The sequence below is a fragment of the Gracilinanus agilis genome, chromosome 5, assembly GCF_016433145.1.
Source record: "Gracilinanus agilis isolate LMUSP501 chromosome 5, AgileGrace, whole genome shotgun sequence".
Lineage (NCBI taxonomy): Eukaryota > Metazoa > Chordata > Mammalia > Didelphimorphia > Didelphidae > Gracilinanus > Gracilinanus agilis.
This window is the reverse complement of record NC_058134.1, coordinates 80199087-80222520: the sequence shown is the minus strand read 5'-3', so window position 1 is coordinate 80222520 and position 23434 is coordinate 80199087.

The window sequence follows — 23434 nt, the reverse complement described above, 5'->3', positions numbered from 1 at the left end:
AAAGGAAAGATCAGTCGAAAAAGAACCAGATCATGGGATACAGTAGGTTCTTGGAGCCATAGACCTTTTCCCTATTGGATGATGCGGCCCTCTAAGCTGGCCTTACTTCATCCTTAGGCAGAATCTATTGACTGAAAAAAATATATACAATATTGTTACCAAAATAATATAATAAGTAGCAAAATAACAACTGAATGTGGACAGACTTAATTACTCCAGTGTCAACTAGCTAGGTTCAATTCCTGACTCTTCCACTTACTGTGATCTCAGATACGTCCCTACATTGAACTCCAGTTTTCTACTTTTTAAGATATAAAGAAAACAGCTATAAATTCTAAAGCAAGCTATATACATATGTTTTAGCTAATTGACCAATGAAGGAGATTTAAATTGCCAGAAGTTCGATGGTCAAAGACAGAGACAGAAATCAGAAACTACAAAATAAAAATGATCACATGTTTAAATCATGTTTCCGGGTTTACAAAATGGGTTACAGATGTTTAAGCATTTAATCCTTATTGTAACTTTATGAAGTCCATAAAGCAGACATTTTCAAGATATGAAGACTGAGGTATTAGGGTTAAGTAACTTGTCCAGGGTCAAATTGAAAGGTCTTCTAACTACCAACATTCCATTTTTTCACACTAAATATAGTCTAATCAAACAAGAAGATGACTATTTTAAAAAGAGGAGAAGAAAAGGAGATTAAGTATAGTGGAGGGAGTTCTAAAAGAAATAATGCCAAATTAAATGTGTTCTAAAATTTTGTCAAATACCTCCCCATCAGAGGCATGATAATTAAGTTAGAACTATCTAAAAGGGGGATTGTCTTAGAAATTATGGTTCCCTCTTTTTTTTTAAAGCCTTACCTTCCGTCTTGGAGTCAATACTGTGTATTGGCTCCAAGGCAGAAGAGTGGTTAGGGTAGGCAATGGGGGCCAAGTGACTTGCCCAGGGTCACACAGCTGGGAAGTGTCTGAGGTCAGATTTGAACCTAGGACCTCCAGTCTCTAGGCTCTCAATCCACTGAGCTACCCAGCTGCCCCCTGTGGTTCCTTCTTACTGAAGAAAATAAACACAAATTGAATGACCATTTTGGGGGCATGCTATAGACAAGATTTCTGTTCAAGGCATGGGCTAGACTAAGATACTAAGTTCTCCAGTACTAAAATTCTATGAGTCCATATGTTGAAAAATATTCAAATGGATTTGTAAATAGACATCCTTCTAATATGGACATTTTAGCCACAACTGGATAAAACACCTGCAAATACAACCATTCTCTAGTACAAAAGTGATTTCTATGAAAAACAGCCCTCAGTAGCCTTCTGTGGAAATAGAAGTTTATAGGAAATAGTTTATGTGCATTTCATCACCTCTGTCATCTTTGGAAGAGAAGCTAAATCTGAATTGATTTCTCTTTGCTGTTTTCATCATAGAGATGTGGTAGTGAGACTTAGCTATTGCTAATATTAATTTGAAGAGGTTTATTGCCTCTAAGGGATCAAATTCATTGCTTAGCTTCATTGTGATATCTTGCTTTCTGTCAAATTAAACTGTCACATACGACAGCAGTGTACACAGCATTCTTGTCTGTAATGTCAATTGTCACTGTGCTGGTGTTCTATATTTTATTTGTCTCTACACAAACCGAAATTTATTAAGCACTTATATTGTGCAAAGCACCGGACTAGGTGCTATGGGAAATAAAAAAGATAACCAATCATCTCTGCCTGCCTTCCCTTTGGTCATATGAACTAGGAAGAGAGCAGCAGGAAACAGGGAAGTCTTTATGGGGAAACAACGTACAAGCTGAACTTAAAAGGATGGGTAAGAATTTAAGAGGTGAAGAAGAGAGGGAAGGATATCCTAGATTTAGGGAACATTATGAAGAAACGTATGGCTGGCACCACAAGAATGAAGGATGTTTTTCAGAAGGGAAAGAATGTTATATTTTGGTTCAGGCATCAAGGACATGGAGGGAAAAAATAGAAGACTAGAAATGTAACAGCTGGATACTGGAGTGTCTTGAATATCAGGGAAATAGTTTTTAACTTCAGATGGTAGGCAATAGGGATCCATTGAAGATTTTTGAGTAGAGAAGTGACATGACCAGATGTTTACTAGAAAATTGTTGAGGAGGTGGAATAAGAATGATTTGGCAACTGGTTGAAAAAAAGAGGTCAGGGAGAAATTAGGTGAATGGTGTTGCCATTTGCAGAAGTAGTGAATCCAGAAAGAGGAACAAGTTTATGGAATGAATTAATGCACTTGATTTTGGATATATTAAGTTAATTAACGAAACATTTAAGGGGAAGTATGTCTTGGGGAAGCTGACAATGAGGGCTCTGAAACTTGGAAGATACTGAGGACTGGAAATCATCAGCAAGCAGTGGTATTGAATAAGAATGCAGAAGAAAGAAAAAAAGATGAGATTCAAAGACAGATTCTTGAACAATACCAAAAAAAAACAAGGTGCTAGTTAAAAAGGAAAGATGAAGAAAACCAAGAAACTGTGGTTTCTCTCATCCAAAGGAGGGAAAATTCAATAGGAAGAGATGGACAACAGGTCCAGAATTGCAGAAGATATAAAAAGAAGGAGTAATAAAAAGATTAAAAAGGTCATTCATTTTATAGGTCAGTCATATTGAGAACAAATTCAGGGTCAATTTTATAAGGTCGAAACTCAACTGAAAGACAGTTATGTGTCATATTGCATAAAGCACTGGATTTGGACTCAGAAACATCTGAGATCAAATCCTGCTTCAGGATACTGTCTACATCACTCTGGCCAAGTCATTTAACCTCTCTTACCCTCAGTTTCCCCATCTGTCAAACAGGGATAACAATAGCACTTATGCTAGAAGACTATTAGGATCAAACAGAATAACCTATGGTGCCTCTTTTGCTACCTAAAAAGTACTATGTAAATATTTGCCATTATTTTTGAAATGGTTGATGAGAAAGTAAAGGATTTGGGAGCACTCGACACATACAAGTTTAACAAGAAGTTTAGCTATAAAGAGAAAAGTGGGACAGTAACTAAATAAGGAAAAAGGACAAGGAAAAGGTGTATTCGTTATGTGGGAAACCAAAGCAACCTGAGAAGGAAAGAGCAGAAAGAAAGAGATTCAATATCAATGAGAAAAAGGAAATAAATTTTAGATCAAGACCATGAAAGAAGAGGAGAACAAATGATATCGAGGTTAATAGTAGAGAGATCAGCCTTAGTTTGAAAAAGGATAGGTTTTCTTCTCTGAATAGAGAAAGTGTGATACAACAGATATCATGCTAAATTCAGAATGGCATGTTTGAGGTCTAAATTGCAGATCTGCTAGTTAATATTAGGGGGATCTTAGGCAAGTTACTTAACTTCTCATATCCTTAGATTCCTCATCTAGAAAATGAGGGGGGAGGAAAAAATTATCTTTAATGCCCCTGCCAACTCCAAATCTATGATCCTATGAAGGAAGAGAGAGTAGATGATGAATTTAAACCTATCTGCAATCTGGATCCAACCTCTCTTTCCAGACATTCCTCATTATTCCCTCCTTATTTCCCCTTACTGCACACACTTGATATTCAGGTGAAATTGGCCTACTTTTTGTTCCCCATATCTGACATCCAATACCTCACCTCCATGACTTTGTGAAGGCTGGTGACTATGCCTAGGATTCTCTCCTTCTCTGCATACATCTTTTGGAATCTATGCTCTCTTCAAGTTTCAGATGTAATATATATCTTGTGTGAGGTCTATCCTGATCTCCCAGTTGTTGGTGTTCTCCCCACCACAAATTATTGTTTGGATTCTATACATTTTGCATTTATTTATCAAAGTATTTCAAGATTCTGCCCTCCTACCTCCCTGCCAAGCCCTCAATAGTAACAACTTTGTTTTTGTCTACGTACACAACTGCACTCAAGACACATGTTCGATGCTTAAGAATTATTTACTGATTTGAAACAACTTTCGAGTAGTTATATGAAACTCTGGAAGGGAACACAAGTCACATAGCTCCAGTCCTTTCAGTCATATAAGTTATTAGGTAAAAACAATAAGCATGAAGGATGAATGTGTATTTGGGAGAGAGAAAAAAAAGACAAAAGTTTTGGAGTACTCACTGTAGGAAATGAGATAAGAGACCAACAAGGGTATATTAGGACTGTTGAGGAACAGCAAGAGACCTGGAGCTAATGTTGAGAAGGGAAAAGAAAAAATGTCTATTTTCCTTCCTGCTTTTTAAGAAACATGAATGGTTTTCCAAATGTTTTAGCCATTGTTTCTGAAAAGCATTCCCTAAGCATGAGTCAGCCACTGGCTAAATGATACAGTCAACTTTTTGTGATTTAGGATATGAGCTGTTTTATGCAAACCACAAACACACAGTAAGGATATGCCTGGAAACAGGACAGTACTATATTGCTGTTGCCAGGACATATTTTCTTCTATACACAGACACACGCCCCACCCAGGAGGGTAAGTATAATTTACACCCAATTCAGTAGAAAATGGTGGCATGGCACATATGGATACAAGATGGTGGAAATCCCTACCAGAGTGGTAGGAGCTAAACATTCATTCTGTGAAACAAAAACAAATATTTCATTGCTCTCGTTTCATTGGAAGGACTATTTTGTAGCATAATTATATGATTTCTGGATAGTACTTAGAAGTGAATTATAGGATGCTGCTTCCATATTTCAGAGAACTGCTGAGTTTCACTTCACTGTCCTCTGAGTGCCACCCAGAATTCTCATGAGACACCCTATAATTCAATTATAAATAAGACCCCAGGGAGGATAAAACTATATTTTACAGTTTGGTCTCACAAACACACATGCAAGTTTGCACATGTGCATGCATGCATGTACACACACACATACACACATTAGTCATCATACCACGAAACAAAATCTAAATCCTAAGTGCTCTTGTCTCTGTGTTCAGCAGCACAATGAGAAAAACAATACTTTTCCCTCTTAATTAGAAGTACAGATATATTGTTGTTTCATCATCTCTCCAAAGAAGATTTTTCCTTAAGGAGCGAAGATCACATAAGAATTAGGAACAAAAACAATTATTTAATTTGGGTCTACCTCATCAGTCATAGAATCAATCATACCACTGAAAGAGAACATGACAAGCTAGCTAATTTATATCCTTCCAAGTGAACTAATTTAAACCATACTCCCACATAAGCAATGCCCCCTAACCTTTTCGAAAGCTGTTATTGAGTTTCCCTCAACTGTCTCTTTCTCCAAACTGCTTCTTAGGAACTTATTTATTTTTTTAAAATAAAGTGTAATGTTATTTTGTATGCTTATATCACTTATATTTCCCCATATTCTTTCTCCTTTTCCCTCCCAAAGAAATCAGAAAAAGTAAAAAAGAGGTGGAGGGGGGAGTTCAGGAAAAAAAAAAGAAAAGTTCAGAAAATGCACATCAAAAGAGTCTGATTTTTTTAATACATTGTTCCACATCAGTAGTTTCCTCACTTTAAAGAAGCAAAGAAATATGCCTTTCATATCTTGGTTCCTTGTCTTATTGTTGCTCATGCCTTGTCAGATCCCAACTTTAAGTTATTCCCACCATGAATCTACTCCTATTCATTATACTGCTGAATATAGTTTAGAAAGAAAATATGAAACCATTATGACTGTATTCATTACAAATTTATCTTCTATCTCAACTGGGCCCTCACTACAGTAAGGTATTCTCTGATTGTCTATCCCCTTGTCTTACAATATCCATTCCAAATCATTTCTTTCCTCATGCCTCACACAGCGCCCTTCCTTCTCTCACCCTCTCACCTGAGGACACTGAAAGACAGACAGAGACGGACAAACAGACAGAGATGGAGAGAGACATACAAAAGGCAATTTTAACCACTTGGTCAACCAAACACACATGCAAGTTAATGTGCATGCACTTATAAACACATATTCATACACATGAACATTAGCCACTGTACTGTGGAACAAATTCTCAATCCTAACTTCTCTGGTTTCTGTGATCAATAGGTGCAATGAGAAGTATAATGCTTTTTTTGCAATTAAAGGTACAGATTTGTTAGACATTTATTTCCAAAGTTATTAGCCTCCCCCAAATAGCAGAATTTAAAAACAAATGAATGTTACATATTCATGGAGTAGGGAAAAAGCAGTTTTCTTCATGGTACAAAAACTTAAAGCATTCCTTTAATTTTAATTAATTCCTTTAATTTAATTTATAATTTTAAAAAATTTCCCCTTTTCATATAAACATCTTTTTGCTGCAGGTCAACAAACTTGTGTATCACAGTACAAATGACCAATTGCAGTTTAAGAAACTAAGCACTCTCCAAATAGGTGAGGCCATTTCACCCTGAATTCAAGGGTGAAAGCAAAATAAAACAATAACCAATTAAAATTATCTAGGTATTGTGAACATAGATATTCTCTCTTTTATATTTCCTGGCCAGTTCCAAGATAATGGTCTTGGGTAACTCTCATAGTGATGGGAAATCTCATGAAAAATCTATGGTTTCCCCACACACACAGTTGCCATTTCTATACCATTATTGGATCTCTGGCTATTATACTTATCTCCTCTGAATCTTACTATAACCTTGACTCTTCCAGGAGTTCCATGGTTCTTCTTTCTATCTTTTCCAGAAACAGATCACCATATTATTTGAATGGCACTCGGAAGTATCAGTCAGCCTCTTTCCATTCAAGTTTGGATTGCCTTTGGAACTGTGGAGGCCGAGAGTGAGTTTTTGCCTTTCCTTTCCAACCCTCCAGGCCACTTTCTCAATGCTGCCATAGATATTTACATTTCCAGCACTTTTTTTAATGTTATTTCCCCTTTTTAATATGTAAGCTCCTTGAGGTCAGAGGTTATTTCATTTCCTTGTGTTTGTATCTTCAGCACTTAGCACAGTGACAGCACCTACTAAGCTCTTAATAAATGTTCTCTCTTCTCTCTATCTCTATCTCCCTCTCTTGATTCAATACATATCATGCAAGTCAGATTCTTTAGGGAAGAAAAAAAAACTCTAATACCCCAAAGTCCCAACAAGGAGAGTCAGACCTGAATTATTATTAAAGTCACATATAAATGCATGTATGCATGCATCTATTTTCAAGTACTTGCATTCCCCAAAGGAAAAATTGGATTTGCAGTTAGAAATTCTAAGAAGCAAATATGTCCTTATATCTTTATAAGAAAGAGTCCTAGAACCACAAATCAGACAGTATGAAATGATTCATTATAGTCAGAGTTGAAAAGGTCCTACAAAACCTACAAAATGGTGGAAAGAGAAGAAATTAATAGCTGGTGGGAAGATGCAAGGAGGATGAGGAAAGGCTTAATGAGTACAGTGATATATGAAATAAACTTTTTAAAATTTTAATTGCCTACTTGAAACTTAGAAACCCCAAGTTTATAGTGACTTGAGATCTGAAGACCCCCAAGTTTGACCTTGTCACATAAGAGTTTCTCCCAGAGTGAGATCCCAGACTCAGGAGTTTCAGACTAACAAGAGACCTTAAAGTATTTGGTGGTCCCAGTTAGGTGGGGCTATCAGATGTGATCCCATGTTAAGTACCCTTTTGACCTGTTAGTTTCTCCCATCATATCAAAGTCCTTTCCCAAGTAAGCCCAGCCCTTGGCTGGATCTTTCCCTTTGGTGTCCACTGTAGAGCATCAGCCTCTCCCAGATAATCCTGGCTTGAACTTCTCATTTCTTTGTGGGCATTGTAAAGCTAATCAAACATACTCCCCTGTCCCCAACTCCCCAAAAGGTACATAAGTTCCCCTAAATTCTATGGTGCTTCAGAGCTATCATCTAATGCAGTGATACTCCCAAGGATATTGTTTTGCCAGAGTGCCAGGGCCTTTAGCTCTGTGTGGTTTGGGGCATGTTACTCTGTGTGGGAGCCTAAATATTGACCACTATCCCTCTCCTGATTAAAGACTTGGTTTTTCTGACTATTTAGTAGTTCTATGTTTTTCCCAAGTTAAAATTTATTTATTTATTTGTGTGTTTGTTACATGAAAATACCCAGTTAACCCCTTCTTTTATTCCCTCCCCCATTAGAGAAGGCATCATTTAATAAACACACCCCAAAATTATTTAGATAGATAGATAGCTAGATATAGTATGTGTTATTTATTTCTATCAATCAGTTCTTTCTCTGGAGGTGGACATATACATCATTCTTCAAACAATATTTCTGTTGTTGTGTATGATGTTTGAAACTCAGGATACTAAGAAGTGGAGGTAAGAAAGGATTGTATTCCAGGTATGTGGAACATCTAATACAAAGGCTGGGAGATTAGAAGTAAAAAGTAAATAATGAAGAAAATTTAAAAAAAAAACAAGTTTGACTGGGCCATAGAGTATCTGAACATATAATGAGTCTGGAAATATAATTTGAGAATGGTTTTAAATACTGAAAAAAGTAGTTTTATTTGATCCTAAATATATTTTCCACTCTGCTTCTAGCTTCTATTTTGGTTCCCTTTCTTTTATTTGTAGTGAAGGAATTGCTTCCCTCCCTCCCCCCTCCCCCATGTAATCACAGGATGATAAAGTGTTACCCCAAGAAGTAATCACAAGATGATTACATCAGGTGTTATCTTGTGATTATATCCTGGGTGGGGAGAGAGTTGAAGAGGAAAAAAGCCAACTCCTCCTCTATTCTTTTAAATTCTTCTCTTATACATTTAGCCCTTAGTTTACTGAATATTAAACTTAACATGGAGAATATTGTCTCAAAGAAGACTCCTATGCATTATGAATAAGATTTCACTTATTTATTCATCTGATACATGGTGATAACACTTTGAGTACTGCTTCTCTCACAGGGCTTCTGGGAATATCAAAATATTGGTACATAAAGTATGGGAGACTTTTTTGAAGTTCGTAAATCTACCAGTCAGTAATAGTATAATGTCTTGCATTTAATTGAAAGTTTGAATTAGATTGAATATAAACTATTATAAATTATTCTTCAATAGTTTTAATCTTCCATTAAACTCTTGTCCTGAAATCTTTAACTGGTTCTTCCAGATTGAGAACTCCAGGTCATTTTCCCAAGACAAAGAGTTGAAAGAGCTGTGACTAAGGAAGAATGCAGTGACATGGGAGCATGTAGCATGGGAGTGACCTGGTATTTTCAAAAGCTAAAGTCAAAGAGCTGGGCGTAGAGACAGAAGGTCTTGGATTAAAATCTGGCCTTGGAAACTTCCTAACTAGGTGATCCTGGTAAAGTCACTTAACTCCCATTGCCCAACCCTTATTACTCTTCTGCCCTAGACCCAATCCATACTATTAGTTCTGAGAAGGAAGGGAAAAGTTAAAAAAAATACCAGAAGAACTCAATATCTGTTAGGTCTTACCAAACTGAAAAAACTTTGAATATGGATATAGTGATAGATTATATGCCTATAGTCTGAGAACAAGTTTAACAGGATTTCAACATCAGAATATTAGTCATTATTTCATTGGCACATTTTTTACTGCCTTAGAACCTCATGGTGACAGTCTAATTAGACTTAAGAGTGTTAGCAACTTGCATTGGTGGAGGATATACCTTCAAAGATGAAATCAAGGATCCCTGAAGGATGAAGTATTGACCAAATAATATTTGTAGATGATTTATAGACTCTACCATCTGACAGTTCTGGGAAATGTCTCAAAATATTTTCCTCTTCAGTCACTGGCTTTGAGAAATGTACCAATGTACCAATGGCTAAAACACGTCCTTCATCTGAGTGGACTTGTCATAACCGACATTCTCTTAGGCAGCAAAAGTCCTCTCCCACCTCTTCCAAGTGATGATTTTTAACTGTCCTGAAATACTAATGATCCATTTCTTCCCTTCCTATGCCCTTAAAAAGGACTGAGGAAGAAAGGAGAAAGGGACCCAAAATTCTTCACTATCCATTCTAACATGGATCAAGCTGATATCCCAAGTGTTACATTTAACTAGATGTTTTATTGTTTTTTGCTTTTTTAATAAAGGTTTTGGGGTTTTTGCGGGGGAGAGGGTTTGGGGTTTTTGTTACAAAGAGTTTCAACTCATCTTTTCTCTTTCAAGTTAATTGTTTTCTCCACTGGAAGTACCTAAGTAATTATTGATTCTACCCCTTCCCAGATCCCCTAAATACATTGTTAACTGTGGTATCATAGATCTAGAGCCAGAAGTTTCCAAAGAGGTTGTCTAGTTCAAGAGCTCCATTTTTCAGGTGAAGAACCTAAGCCTCAACAAGATTAATGATTTAGCCAAGGTCACAGAGAGACAAAATTTGAATCTAGGCTCTCTGATTTTGAGTCAGTGCTCTTCTGTGATCCTATGATACCTCCCTATTCTTCAGTCATTTCAGTTCTGTCAGAATCTTCAGGACTCCATTTGGAATTTTCTTGATAAAGATACTGGAGTGGTTTGCCATTTCCTTTTTCCTTCTCATTTTACAGAGGAGGAAACCAAGACAAACAGGGTTAAGTGACTTGCCCAGGGTCACATAGTTTATAAATGTCTGAGGCTAGATTTGACCTCAGGAAGATGAGATTTCCTATCTCTAGATCCAGTACTCTATCCATTTGTCTCTTAGTTACCGATGGTACCAACCTACCAAGTCACAAATTCTTTTCTAATTTCTTTGTACATCCTTGGATGCCTCCGTTACTCAGTTATACACAGATGCAGAAATTCTAAGTGAGGGAAATTGATAAACTTAAAATTTAACCAAACATTTGAAATACATTTAATGCAGTGGATAGAGCGCTAAACTTGGAATAAGGAAGAAGTGACTTAAAATTCCACTTTATACAGTTAATGCATGTGTGGTCCTGGGAAAGTCACTTAACTTTTGTCTGCCTTAGTTTCCTTATCTATAAAACTAGAATAGTAATAATTCCATTATGTGCCTCCCAGGCTAGTTATGAGGACAAAATGAGATAATGTATGTAAAGCATTTTGCAGACCTTAAAACACTATATAAATGTCAGTATTCATTACTATTATGCCTTATTAGTAGAGAATTCTTTAGAAATTGCAGTCGCATATAATCTTTCTTTATTGATTTCTGTCAACATATACTTTCCATTATAAATGTATGTGTTGTTAGTGGACTGGCTCTTCAATTTCTTGCTATCCATAAGAATAAAATCACTAAGAAGACAAATTACAAAGTAGATTCCATCTCAATATGAATCAACAACAACAACAAAATCACTGAAGCAAAAGTTGTTGTTTGTTGGGAACTAATTTTTAATAAGCTAACCATGCAGCTTAGTGGATAGAACACCTTACTGGGAGTTGGGAAAAACTGGAGTCAAATCTGATCTCAGACATTTACTAGCTGTATGACTCTGGACAAATCAGTTATTGTTGTTTGCCTCAGTTTCCTCATCTGTAAAATAAGGAGGAGAAGGAAATGACAAACCATCCTTGTTTGTTTGTTGAGAAAATCCTAAATGGGCTCATGAAAAATTAGGCACCACTGAAATGACTGAACCACCACCACAACAAAAAATTCCCTAAGATATGCTCACCTGAATTTGTTTTTCCCCCTTCAAATTAATATCTGAGGAAGACTGTTAAAAAAAAAAGTCTAAAAAGAAATATGTAGTAATCCTCCCATAATGTGATTGTTATTATTCAGTCAAATTATTTCCTAAGGAGTCATTTAAAAGTCTTTGTAGTTGTGTGTTAGCTATGACAGTTATGTATACATGTATGAATATGTCAACATGAATTCATCAAAACATGGGTCACGAGAAGCATAATGATACTAGAAGTAAGGAAGAAACTGAAGGTAACAAACAGAGGGATTGATTAATGGAATGTACCTGCAGAAGAGATATAACTCCATGTGGGATCAAGAGCTAAAGTAAAGAAGTTAACCTTAGCTGAGGAAGATGACTATCACATCCTGAGAGGAAAAGGAAAAGAGGGAAGCTGGCATAAAGGAGGGGAAATGAGGTCACGTGCTAAGAATGGGCAGGGAAGAGTGTAAGTGGGGTCTTAAGGAGAGAGGAGGTTTGAGAGATTTGAAAAAGAGGCAAAGATGATAAAAAATATTGTCATTTTGCAATATTAAAAGATCATGAGTTTTTAACAGACTCCAATCAAATACTGTTTTGTTATTTCCTCTAGAAATACTCAGTAGCTAGGGAGAAGAAGAAAATTGAATCCTGAGAATATCTCATAGTTTAAGATGAGTGAAAGCAGGAACAGAAGGACAGCAAAGAACAGTCTTATGGAAGTGATTGACTAGATTCAAGATTGTGAAAGGAAGGAATTTAAATCAAAATAAGAGTAATGGAATAGAGGGATATAAGGAAGAAGAGCAGATTCAGAAGGAGGGAGGCAGTAAAAGTGTGAAAAGGGAAGGAGATTGTCATCAGAGAAGGGGAGTTGCAAAGCTCCAGATCTTCTTAGAATAGCTTGGGCTATAATGGTGAGGTTATAAAGTGTTTCTATAGGGGGATAAAGGAGTATGGACATGTATGTAATGGGACTTGAAGAAATGAAAGGAAGTCAAGAATGTTCAATAAATTATCACCCTCCCCCATCACACACTCCTCCACAACTCTTTAAGCACGTCACACAGCAAGCAACATATATTCCTGTCTTTTTTTTATTTTGTGGTTTCTTTTGATTAGTATTAATTTTAATGTAAAATCATAATTTCCTTTAAATAGACTATTTTTAAGTGCTACTCTTGAAAGTGTGGTATTATTATGTCTCGAGGGCAAAATATTCTCTAAAGAATTCATTTCTCATTTTATGATGGATGTAAATAGGGAAACAAAATGATATATACAGAAGATACCTTCTTAGCAATACCCTGTTCCACAGATTCAGTGTTATTTCTATTAAATTTGGGATGTCAGAGATTTTGTGCAAAATAGTACTGGCAGAAAGACTCAAATATTTAAAAGAAAATATTCTAAAGGGTAATATGTACATTTTGGTCAGCATATCATGTGAATGGAATATTTCTCTTACAACTAATAGCTGCAGAGAGAATGACCTAAGGAAAAGACCATTAGAGAACCTAGGTACAAATTCTGGATCTCCCACTTACTGACTCTATGAAGCTGGTTAAATCACTTAAATTTCTAGAACTCAATTTCTACATTCTTAAACTAAAGTGGTTGGTCCAATTGATCTCTAATATTTTTTCAGGTGTAAATCTCTGATCCTATTGCATTGAAAATACTCTGACCTCTATTCCAGGCCAGGATACCTACTGCTCCCCTCTGGGTTTTAGATGACCTTGAGGAGTCAGGGTATCTTTTCTTCAACCTCCCACCTGCTCAATTTCCCACATTGTTGGGAGCCAGTAGGTCTAATGCCTAGTTTAATGTAATCATTTATCATTAGGTAGCTTTTATGCAGTAAATACATTTTCCTCCAATGGGAAAATGTCTTAGGGCATATTCCCGAACATACAACTTTCGTTTTGAGAGAAGGCTCAACTTAATCCAAGTTCCTACATAGTATAAGTGCCACCACATTTATGTCCAGATGCAACTTATCTGCTAGGTGGAGTATTCATCTCAACTTCTGCTTGTATAGACCTAGAAGATCATGCCTCATTCTTCAGATGCCAGTGTCACTGAGGCCTACTTCTCAGGTCAAGTTGAGGCAAGAAATATTTATTAAATTGCTTACCAACTGCCCAGCACTGTGCTAAACACTGGTAATACAAATAGAAATAAAAAGAAAGACAGTTCCTGCCCTCAAGGAACTTATAGTCTAATAGGGGAAGATAACATCTGAAAAGAAACTAAAAGATACAGAGGGATGGGGAAAGGTAGGGTTAAGAAGCTGAAAAGTATAAAGGGCAAGGGTTAATATGAAGATTCGTTTAGCAGTCTGGTAGTGAAAAGAAAGTGATGGGATCTTAGCTTGAAGTAAAAGAGGAATCAAGGGAAAGTTGTTGGGTATTTTTGTTGTTTCTTATTTGGGTTTTTTGGGTTTTTTTAGTGATTGAAGGGAACTGAATATATTTATAGTGTTTTTGGAGGAAATCAGTAGATAAAGAAATATTGAGTATGTTATGGGAAGAGGGGATAAGCAATGGGGCAAACTAGAATGGATATGAGATTCAGAGATGATTCAATAGATGATTCAACCTAGGAAGGTGAGGATCCACTTCCTGAAATGTGAGAACAAAGGAAAGAAAACGGGTGCAGATTTAGATGGGTTTTGAGACAGGGCTGATAGAGGAAATGAGGGAACTCAGAACAGACACTGCAATTTTCTTAGTAAAATAGATGAGAATGGAGGGTAGTAGTTGATACTTGAGGAAAGAAGAGAAGAGGTGGAACAAATGTTGTTGGAAACATGATAGAGAAAAGCAAGAAAGAATAAAAGTTTTTCAGGCAACAAATAGGGCCCAGTAAGCATTGAGTAACATAAATCTGAGGCAGATCTGTCTAGCAATTGAATTAAATTCAACAAGCATTAATTAAGTGCCTGATATCTGTCAGTTGCTATGCTGGGGGCTGAGTTTACAAAACTTGGAATTAGGAGAGAAAGAAAAATGGTAGAGCTGCTTCAGAGTGTAACAAAGGAAGGACAATGGGACAAGAAATTAAATGACTGAAGAGCAAAGAGGAAATGAAATGGTTAATTATTGGGTCAAGACTGAGAAAGGAGGAAAATATACCCAGAGAAGGGGTAATGGACCAGGAGGAGAAAAAAATAGAGGAATGCTGACTCATTCTTCTTGGCTCTGTGAGTCAGAGGACAAGAGAGAATGAGCTTTGGGAATCTCAGAGAGCCAGGTGTCAGTACAGTATAAAGTATGAAGTCCTGACCTAGAGTCAAGAAGACCTGGGCTCAACTCCCACCTAAAATACTTACTAGTTGTAGTCAAGACAATTAACCACTTTCTAAGGTATGTTCCAACACTAAATCTATGAATCTTTGATTCTTCCAGAGATATCAAAGTTTCCATGAGCATAAGAAGACTAAAAGTGTGAGTGGAATGGTTCTTTCTACTAAGAAAATGTGGTTAATGATCTTACAGGTACAATAAAGATGAGGACAGAAGATAGAAAATTGTGAAAAAATAAGCTAATTTGGGGAGGAATAACTTTTAGGAAAGAAATAAGAAGAGAAAGGCTATTTCACCTTTGCACATGACAACTCTGAATGAATTGGATTTGTATAGAGGTTCTATAGCCATAGGAGAATCAAAGTAACCTTGTGTAGGAAAAAACTTCAATTGAACAAAGCAAGGGATAAGCAAATCAATGGTAATGGTTGCCAAGAAGGTTGAATGGTGAATGAGGAGCACTAATCCCAGAAAATAAATGTCCAAGGAGGCCACATTATGCTTCTGAGCCTCTCTTTAACAATTTTTGAGATGTCCAAATGTGTTACCTATTTTTTTTATCCCTAACACTTAGCTCTGTACCTTACATATAGTAAGTAATTAACAAATAATTGTGGATTAGTTGATGATTGATTAGCACTAGACAAGTGAATAATAATGGTGGCGGGATAAAAGAGACATCTAGAACTAAACAGTATGAGACCACTTTATTCTTTCCTACTCTCTCCATCACAATGCCAGGGAATGCCTGGTGCTACATCAGCAATGGTGGTCATGTCTTCTCTCCTCTCTTAAATCAACAATCCTCCATCTAACTACTTAAGTCAGGTAGTTACACTAGACAAAATAGCGCAACCTAAAACAGTAAAGGCACTGATTGGTCATGCAGTGAGGCCTCCAAATCCCAATCCCAAGAAAGGACTGGTTCTGGGGACCCCACTTTTCTGGGACATGTGACAACAAAACACAGGGTAGATACTTGTCGATGGCACCAGTGGTTGCAACTTACTTTCTCTCTCTCCTACTTATTTGAATCTTTGGTGAAGAGTGAGATAGGAAAGGGAGGCTAAGTAGGTATTGATTTCAAAGATGATAAAGACAGGTATCCTACCTCCCTTTCATCCTCATCATCCGTTTTTCCTTCCACATTTTACCCAATGTTTATTTTCCAAGTTGTGAAAGGCTTTGATGTGGCTCTGCGGCTCCTAATATATTTGGCTAGGATTTTGCTTCCTGAGCCAGCAATAAGCATGTATGGCCCTGTTCCAAGACTCTTCATCTATCTTCAGGAAAAGGTCATGGGAGAAATGCTATAGAATTTTCCTAATGATACATCTATCAAAAATGCAGCTTCCCATTGATTCTTCTGTGATTGTCAATCTCCCAAAAGCCTCAGGGATAAAACTTAGCTTGGGAGGTGAGTGATTCTCCAGAAGGAAAATGATGAAGTGATAGGTGTTACATTGGTGTTCCTTTTTAAAGAAAGTTTAGGGATAGGGGAGAGGGAGGTTACTCTTAGCCTCTGGCAACCATCATTCCTGAAGTACCTGCCAAAATGGTATTTGAGCAGATCATGATATGTATGACTATATAAACTGGCAACAGAAGTCTAAACTAACCTAAGAATTGTCTGAATATCAGCACCATCTAAATGACACATTCCAGAGAGAGGAGTCCAGTACAGAAGCCAGTCATCATTCTAAGCCACAGATATATTATTGACAAATGCTACACAAGAGGCCAAATAGAAATGATTACAAAAGGTAATAGGAATCCTGGGAAGGAGCAGGAAGTTGTAACCTAGATCATTTTACAATAGACAACACAAGTTACACAAGTAGAGCTATTAGAGTAAAATCACTTTAATTTCTAAGAGATTACATATTAAAATGAAGTAAAGTGATTAGGCAATGTGCAATACCAATAATTTTTGAAATCACAACAAAATGAGTTTATTTATTTAACTGCAATCTATGGACCAGAGAAAGCTTCATCACACTTACATCTCATTTCTCCCTCCTTTTTTGCTTCCATATATTAGTAGATACAAAGCTATATACATGAATCAAATCCGATAATATTTGTAAAGTGCTCAGCACAGTGCTTGGCACATAGTAGGTACCTAATAGATGCTTGTTCCCTTCCCCTTTATTCCTTTTCTCCATAGATAGTCATTCTTATGCTCAGGACAAATGCCACAAATTTTACCCCAAAAGAGCCCTCAGTTGAACTTTTAAGACAAATTGAGTTAAGTGGAGCAGAACTTTGAGAGAGACAAAGCTACAATCTGGATGTGACCATCAAAGCCATCTTAGCCACCTCCTGATTTTGCAGATGAGGAAACTGAGACTCAGGAAGATCAAGTGATTTGCCCAAGTAAACAAGAGAGCTAATATTTGAACCCCAGGTACTCTGATTCCAAAGTTGATGCTCTTATTTATTTTAACATGAGTCTTTAGAAATACTTAATGATGACAAATTCAAAGTTTTATTGCAACATTTTGGAAAGGCCCTTCATCACTAACAATTGCATGACTAGGGCATGATTAATATTAAGGCCACAAAATGTTAATGAAACAGCAAATGTTTATTGCATATGTGCCATGTAGAAGGTACTATCTTAGATACTATCAGAATTATAGGGGGGAAAGACCACTATCTCTTTTCCCCAGGAATTTTCATTCTAGATAAGGAGATAATTCATGTTCATAATGCTAGACTGATAGCCAGGTAAACTTGAGTTCAATTCCTATCTCAGATACTTAAAGGCTATATAATTTGATAGATGTATCATAAGTTATCAGACCTCACTAAGCCTCAGCCTCCTTACCTGTAAAATGGGAATAATAGTAGTACCTACCCTACTCCTAGGATAATTGACAGGAGCAAATGGCATAATATTTGTGATGTACTTTGATAACTTTGAATCACTATATAAATGTTAGCTACTATTACACCAATATGAAAGAAGTGATCAAAATGTTATGTAAATGGTGAAAAGAAATGTTCAAAGAAGAAAAAAAATCCCTAAAAAGGATAATTAAGGAATCAGTCACTTAACAATTGACTGTCAATTGACAAGTATTTCCCAAGCTACTGCTTTCGGTGTCTGGTATATAGTAGGTACTAAATAATTACCAACTGACTGATTGACTAGTATGATGTGCCAGGCATGGAAACTTCAAAGACAAAAATAAGTAACAAAAAAAGGAAATAATCTTTTTTCTCAAAGAAGTTATAATCTATTAATGTCTGAGGAAGAATTTCCTTAAAAAGATGAAATTCTACCTGGGCCTTGCAGTATGGGAAGGATTTTAGTAGAGAATTGGTAGGAAGATGATCTGCTATACACAAGGAAGAACATGAGTAAAAAGCCTGTAAGTTTCTGGAGTCATCTTGCTCTAATTCCAAATGGTACTAGTCATCTTTGCATTTGATGCTCACATATAAGGGTTAGACAAGACAAGCTTCTGATGGTGAAAGGCAAGAGTCAAAGAAAGCAAATGCTATTTCTGCCAAGATCACTTCAATAATATAAAAACATATGATTGCACATTTGTCATGCATGTATATATGCACACATACAAACAATCTCTGAGAGCAATAGGAAAGAAAAATGATCCCACTAACCCTCCCTCTCTGGCCCCCAATAAGTCACTGAAGCCCTTTCTCCTACAGACCCTTGTTCCTAGTTCCTGCTAAGTGGGAGGACTAGGGACATAGAACCCAGTCTACCCCCTGCCTGCCTTCTTCTCCACAGATCCTACCTCTAGAATAGTCAATTCTCCTCTGCACTATATTATCCTCCTCTGCCATATCATCTTGCTTGGCTGTCCTTCCTTCCTTCACCAGAGCTTCTGTCCTAGCCAAACCCTGACACCATGCATTCTACCCCTCATCCTGGATGCATTTTGGTTATAGCTACTGAAGCTCCCAGAAGCCCCTGTAGTCACATTTCCTACCTTCAGTGCAAAAGACAATCCAGAGTCTATAACTATCAACCTCCAGCACATCCCAAATCTTGAGGTTCCTGGAGCTGTGGCTTCTACCCAGAGTGTCCCTTCTCAGCCTATTCTTGTCACTGCCATTACATCCAAGTAGAAGCAGAGCAAAAAGATAGGGGAAAGGAAAGGGAAGGGACAAAAAACGGGAATTAGTTGAGGTCCAGAAGCCATTATGTTGGAAATTATAGTAACACCTTTCACCACTACTATAGCCTTGGGAGGAGGTAGACTCAAAGGAAAAAGTGAAAGATGATGACAAAGGGCAATTAATATAAAGATTAAAAGGCAGCTGGCCAGTAGATATAAGAACACATTAATTAAGCTTTTTTTTTTTTAAACCTTACCTTCCATCTTGGAGTCAATACTTTGTATCGGCTCCAAGGCAGAAGAGTGCTAAGGGTGGACAATGGGGGTAAAGTGACTTGCCCAGGGTCACACAGCTAGGAAGTGTCTGAGGCCAGATTTGAACCTAGGACCTCCCATCTGTAGGCCTGGCTCTCAATCCACTGAGCTACCAAGCTGCTCCCTTAATTAAGCTTTTAGTGCTTTTGTAGAAACCACTTCAACTTATCCTCATTTTGGTCCAGATAAGATAGGAAATTACCAACAGAGGAGTCTCCTAGGGGCTGCTCTCCTCTCATACTTCTGCCATCTTCTTTCATTCATGAAAATCAGTTTCCTTCCACTCCTAAGACATTGGCAAATGTCTCCAGCAATGAAGCCTCTAACTCAGTAAACAGAAATACACACACACACACACACACACACACACACACACACCAGAGAAAAGAATAACTCATGAAAATTCAAAGTAATAGAAGAAAATAAGTATGAAAACATAAATAAGAAATAAAAGAATATAGTAGAAGATATACTAATGGATAATGAAGAAAGATTTAAAGAACAAACAGACTGAAATAAAACTTTAAAAACAATGAATATTAGAGGTAATATAACAAACATGGAAGATAGACTAAGAAGTTCTAACTATAAGTAATTTAAAAAAGGAAAAAAGGGGTCAAAGAGACAACTGATACTGAAACTATATTTAAACTGATTATTAGAAACAACTGCCCCCAGAGTGGACAAGAGCAGGCAACAATCCTCTAATAGAACATTATGCAACCTTAGCTGGAAGAAATCCTAACGAGAAGTCTCCAAGGCACAAATTTATTAATTTGACAGTATGAAGAAAAATTAAAGATATTTTACGGCCCATCAATTTTTTTTTCATTTTGTGCAATTTTATCTATTTCTTCTGTTAATCCATCACAGAGGATCCACCCAATGAGCTAGAGATCATCTCCTCATTTTGTTAACATTTCAGGAATGCCAATGAAACACTTAGACTTTCCATCTGTTACCCTTCATTATCCTAACAGAATTACTCTACTTCATCTGCTAATAATATATTTCCTTGATTATATTTTTATGACACATATTACATGTAAGTTATCATTAGTAATATGGCAACTTGTCAATGAACACCACTGAAGAAAACAAAATGCTTGGCCTAAATGGCTTCACACAATAAATAATCTGCTTATTTTTTATAATCTTAAATAGATGAAAAGCTACTCCATAACTTTGACAAGCCAATGGTATTTATATTAAAGCCTGACACTATTGCAACATCTTCACTTAATCCATTATCTCATCAATGGGTGTATTTTCCTTTCAATAGTGCAAATTACAACCCATCTATTTCTTCTTACCTTTCCTGATTCTTATCCACATTCCCAAAAAGGATCTACTTAACACAATAGAAAATTTTCTCCTGGAGCAAATAATATTCCTTAGGTACTGTTGTAGTAAACAATGCAGAAACTCTTCTATGCTCCAGATAGTCCCCTTTTCTTATCACACATTTCTTAGATAATATTATCATGCCACTTGTCCTCAAGTCATCACTGGTAACCTATCTGAGCCTACTTATGTCAATATTTGAACACTAAAAATGATAAGGCTTCATGATTCATATATAGATATAGTATTTAAAGTTACATATTATATATTAGTTACATGCTATATTATTCATATAAATATTATAGTCATATATATTGGCTATATGTTAGTGTGAAAAAGATTTTGTTATAAGGAGTAGCTTAAAAACATAGAATTAACAATACTAAATGATAAAATAAATTGTAAAATATCAAAATTGGTGCATTCCAATAGAAAAATATTACTTTAAATAGTTAATACAGTTAATATTCAATAAATCAATACAACATAAAACTTTTACATTGACTAAATAGTACCTGGATATGCAGTAACAGAAGGTTTACAATAAAAAAAGCTTCTTCTGGCCTACAATGCAGACATTCTTTTTTCTAGAGAAGAACATGGAGAAGAACCAAAGAGGAAGAGATGGCATGGGGTCAGATTTTATGGCACTAGAGATAGCATGATATATTGAAAAGGGCACTAACCTTGCAGTTAGAAGCCCAAAGTTTGAATTCTCTCCTTTGATATTTACAGAGTCGCTTTTGGGACCTTTGGAAAGTCACTGAATATCCCTGTGCCTCCCTGTGCCTCAGTTTCTTTACCTACCAAATGAGGTAGACTGATGGCTTCTACAATTTCTTCTAGTTTTCCATCTATGTATCCATGATCATCTAAGTATAGCACCGAGAGAAGTCATGTGTCTCAGTAGACATAGCACTGAAGTCAAGAAGACTTGAATTCAGATTCCATTTTAGATACTGACTATGTATGTATCTGAGCCTCATTTTCCTCATATGAAGGGGTTATACTCAACAACCTCCAAAATTCCTTCCATCTCTAATTCTTTGATGCTAAAATCCTTTGACTATTCACAATGATCAGATCACAGGCATGTATGATATTAGAACAACTCAAAATCATATATTAATAAAACCATTTTAAAGCATGTGTCCATATGAGTAAGATGCAGGAAAAAGAGGCCTTTGTCAAAACTCAATATTCATTAATATTTTTTAGAAATTTTAAAGTAGTAGAATGAGGATTTTTCTTCTATGCTTAGATTACTAAGATTATTTAGATTACTAAAATAGCTTCTGACATCTAAACTATCAATACTTATAAGAAAAAATGCTCCAAATCACTAATAATTAGAGAAAAAAATTCAAGAAAGTCTGAGGTTCTACCTCACACCTACAAGACTGAAAAAAAGAAGGCAAAAAGGGAAAATGACAAATCTTGGAAAGGCTATAGGCAAAAAATATGTGTATATATATACATATGAGACATATATACATATATAAATATATTTATAGCAGCTTCTTATAATGACAAAGTACTGGAAATGAAGTCAATGCCAATCAATTAAGGAAGGACTAAATATATTATGATATGTGAGTTTAACTAGATTCTTTTGTGCCATAAGAAATTAATAAATGCATAGGTTGATAAAAACATGGGAAGAATTGCATTAACTGATGCAATTAACATTAAGTATGAGAATTCTATAGTAATATTATAGACACCAATTTAAAGACATTCTAACTTAAGTCAAAAATTACTTTTAGTAGCTTTATTTACAAAGAGGTAGAAAGAGTAAAAATGGAAAAAAGTAGCTAAAGAGACAGGTTTTAATAAATCTACTAGCCCTTCTCTGGTGAAGTGAGGCTCAGCCCTGCAAGGGCTTTCCCAAGTCTGGTGGTATCTTCAGCTAGAGTTCCACCAATGCAGGCTCCTCCAAAGCCAACACAGGGATCTTCAAAACCAATCCCTCCAGAAGGCAGGAAAGGAAGGCCAGCTACTCACCCAGCTCCCCAAAAAAGAATCTCTGAAGGCGAAGTCCCCAGGAGAAGCCCTCCAGTCACCTACTCACCCACCCAAAGTGAAGTCCTCCAACACCAAAGTCTAAAGGAGAAGATCCAGGAGCAGTCCTCTAAGAAGCAGTCCAAGAGTCAAGGTTGAAGCACCAAGGTCGAAGGTCCAAGATCAAAGGTTTTTGGACAGGAAGTTCAAGACTTCTTAAAGTCCTTTTTCCATATCACTTCCTGTCCCTACTTCCACTTTATTTGAAATACTTGAATATAATACTCTTACTTAGTATTAAGTAGAGATGCTTAAGTTTTTCATTGATTAACTTAAAAATTGCTGATTGATACACAAAGAAAGATTGATTCACTCTTCACAATTTACTTAATACCAAGATTGTGGAAAAAAAAAACTTTGAAGGATTTAGAAATATTGATCAGCTCAATGATCAATACTAAAGCCAAAAAGTCTGATAATGCTAAGTTGCTTGCCTCCTGGCAAAAAGTTAATAGATTCAAGGTGAAAAATGAGGCATACATTTTTGGAAATAGACAATGTGAAAGTTTGTTTTCCTTGACAATGCATATTGGTTACAAGATTTTTTTCTCTTTTAAATTGGGGTGGAAGAGAGGATGAGAGGGAAAGAAAAAAAAAGTTTATATATCAAATTTTGTGAAAAAGAAAATAAAACAAAAAAAAAAGTTTTTGGGCCGAATAACAAAGAGATTCAAATTTTTAAAATAATTACTTCATATCCAGCAAAGATAATTCAAAGTCAGAATACTCAATGTTATAGATTGTGAGGACAGAGATTCACTCATTAATTACTGGTAGAATT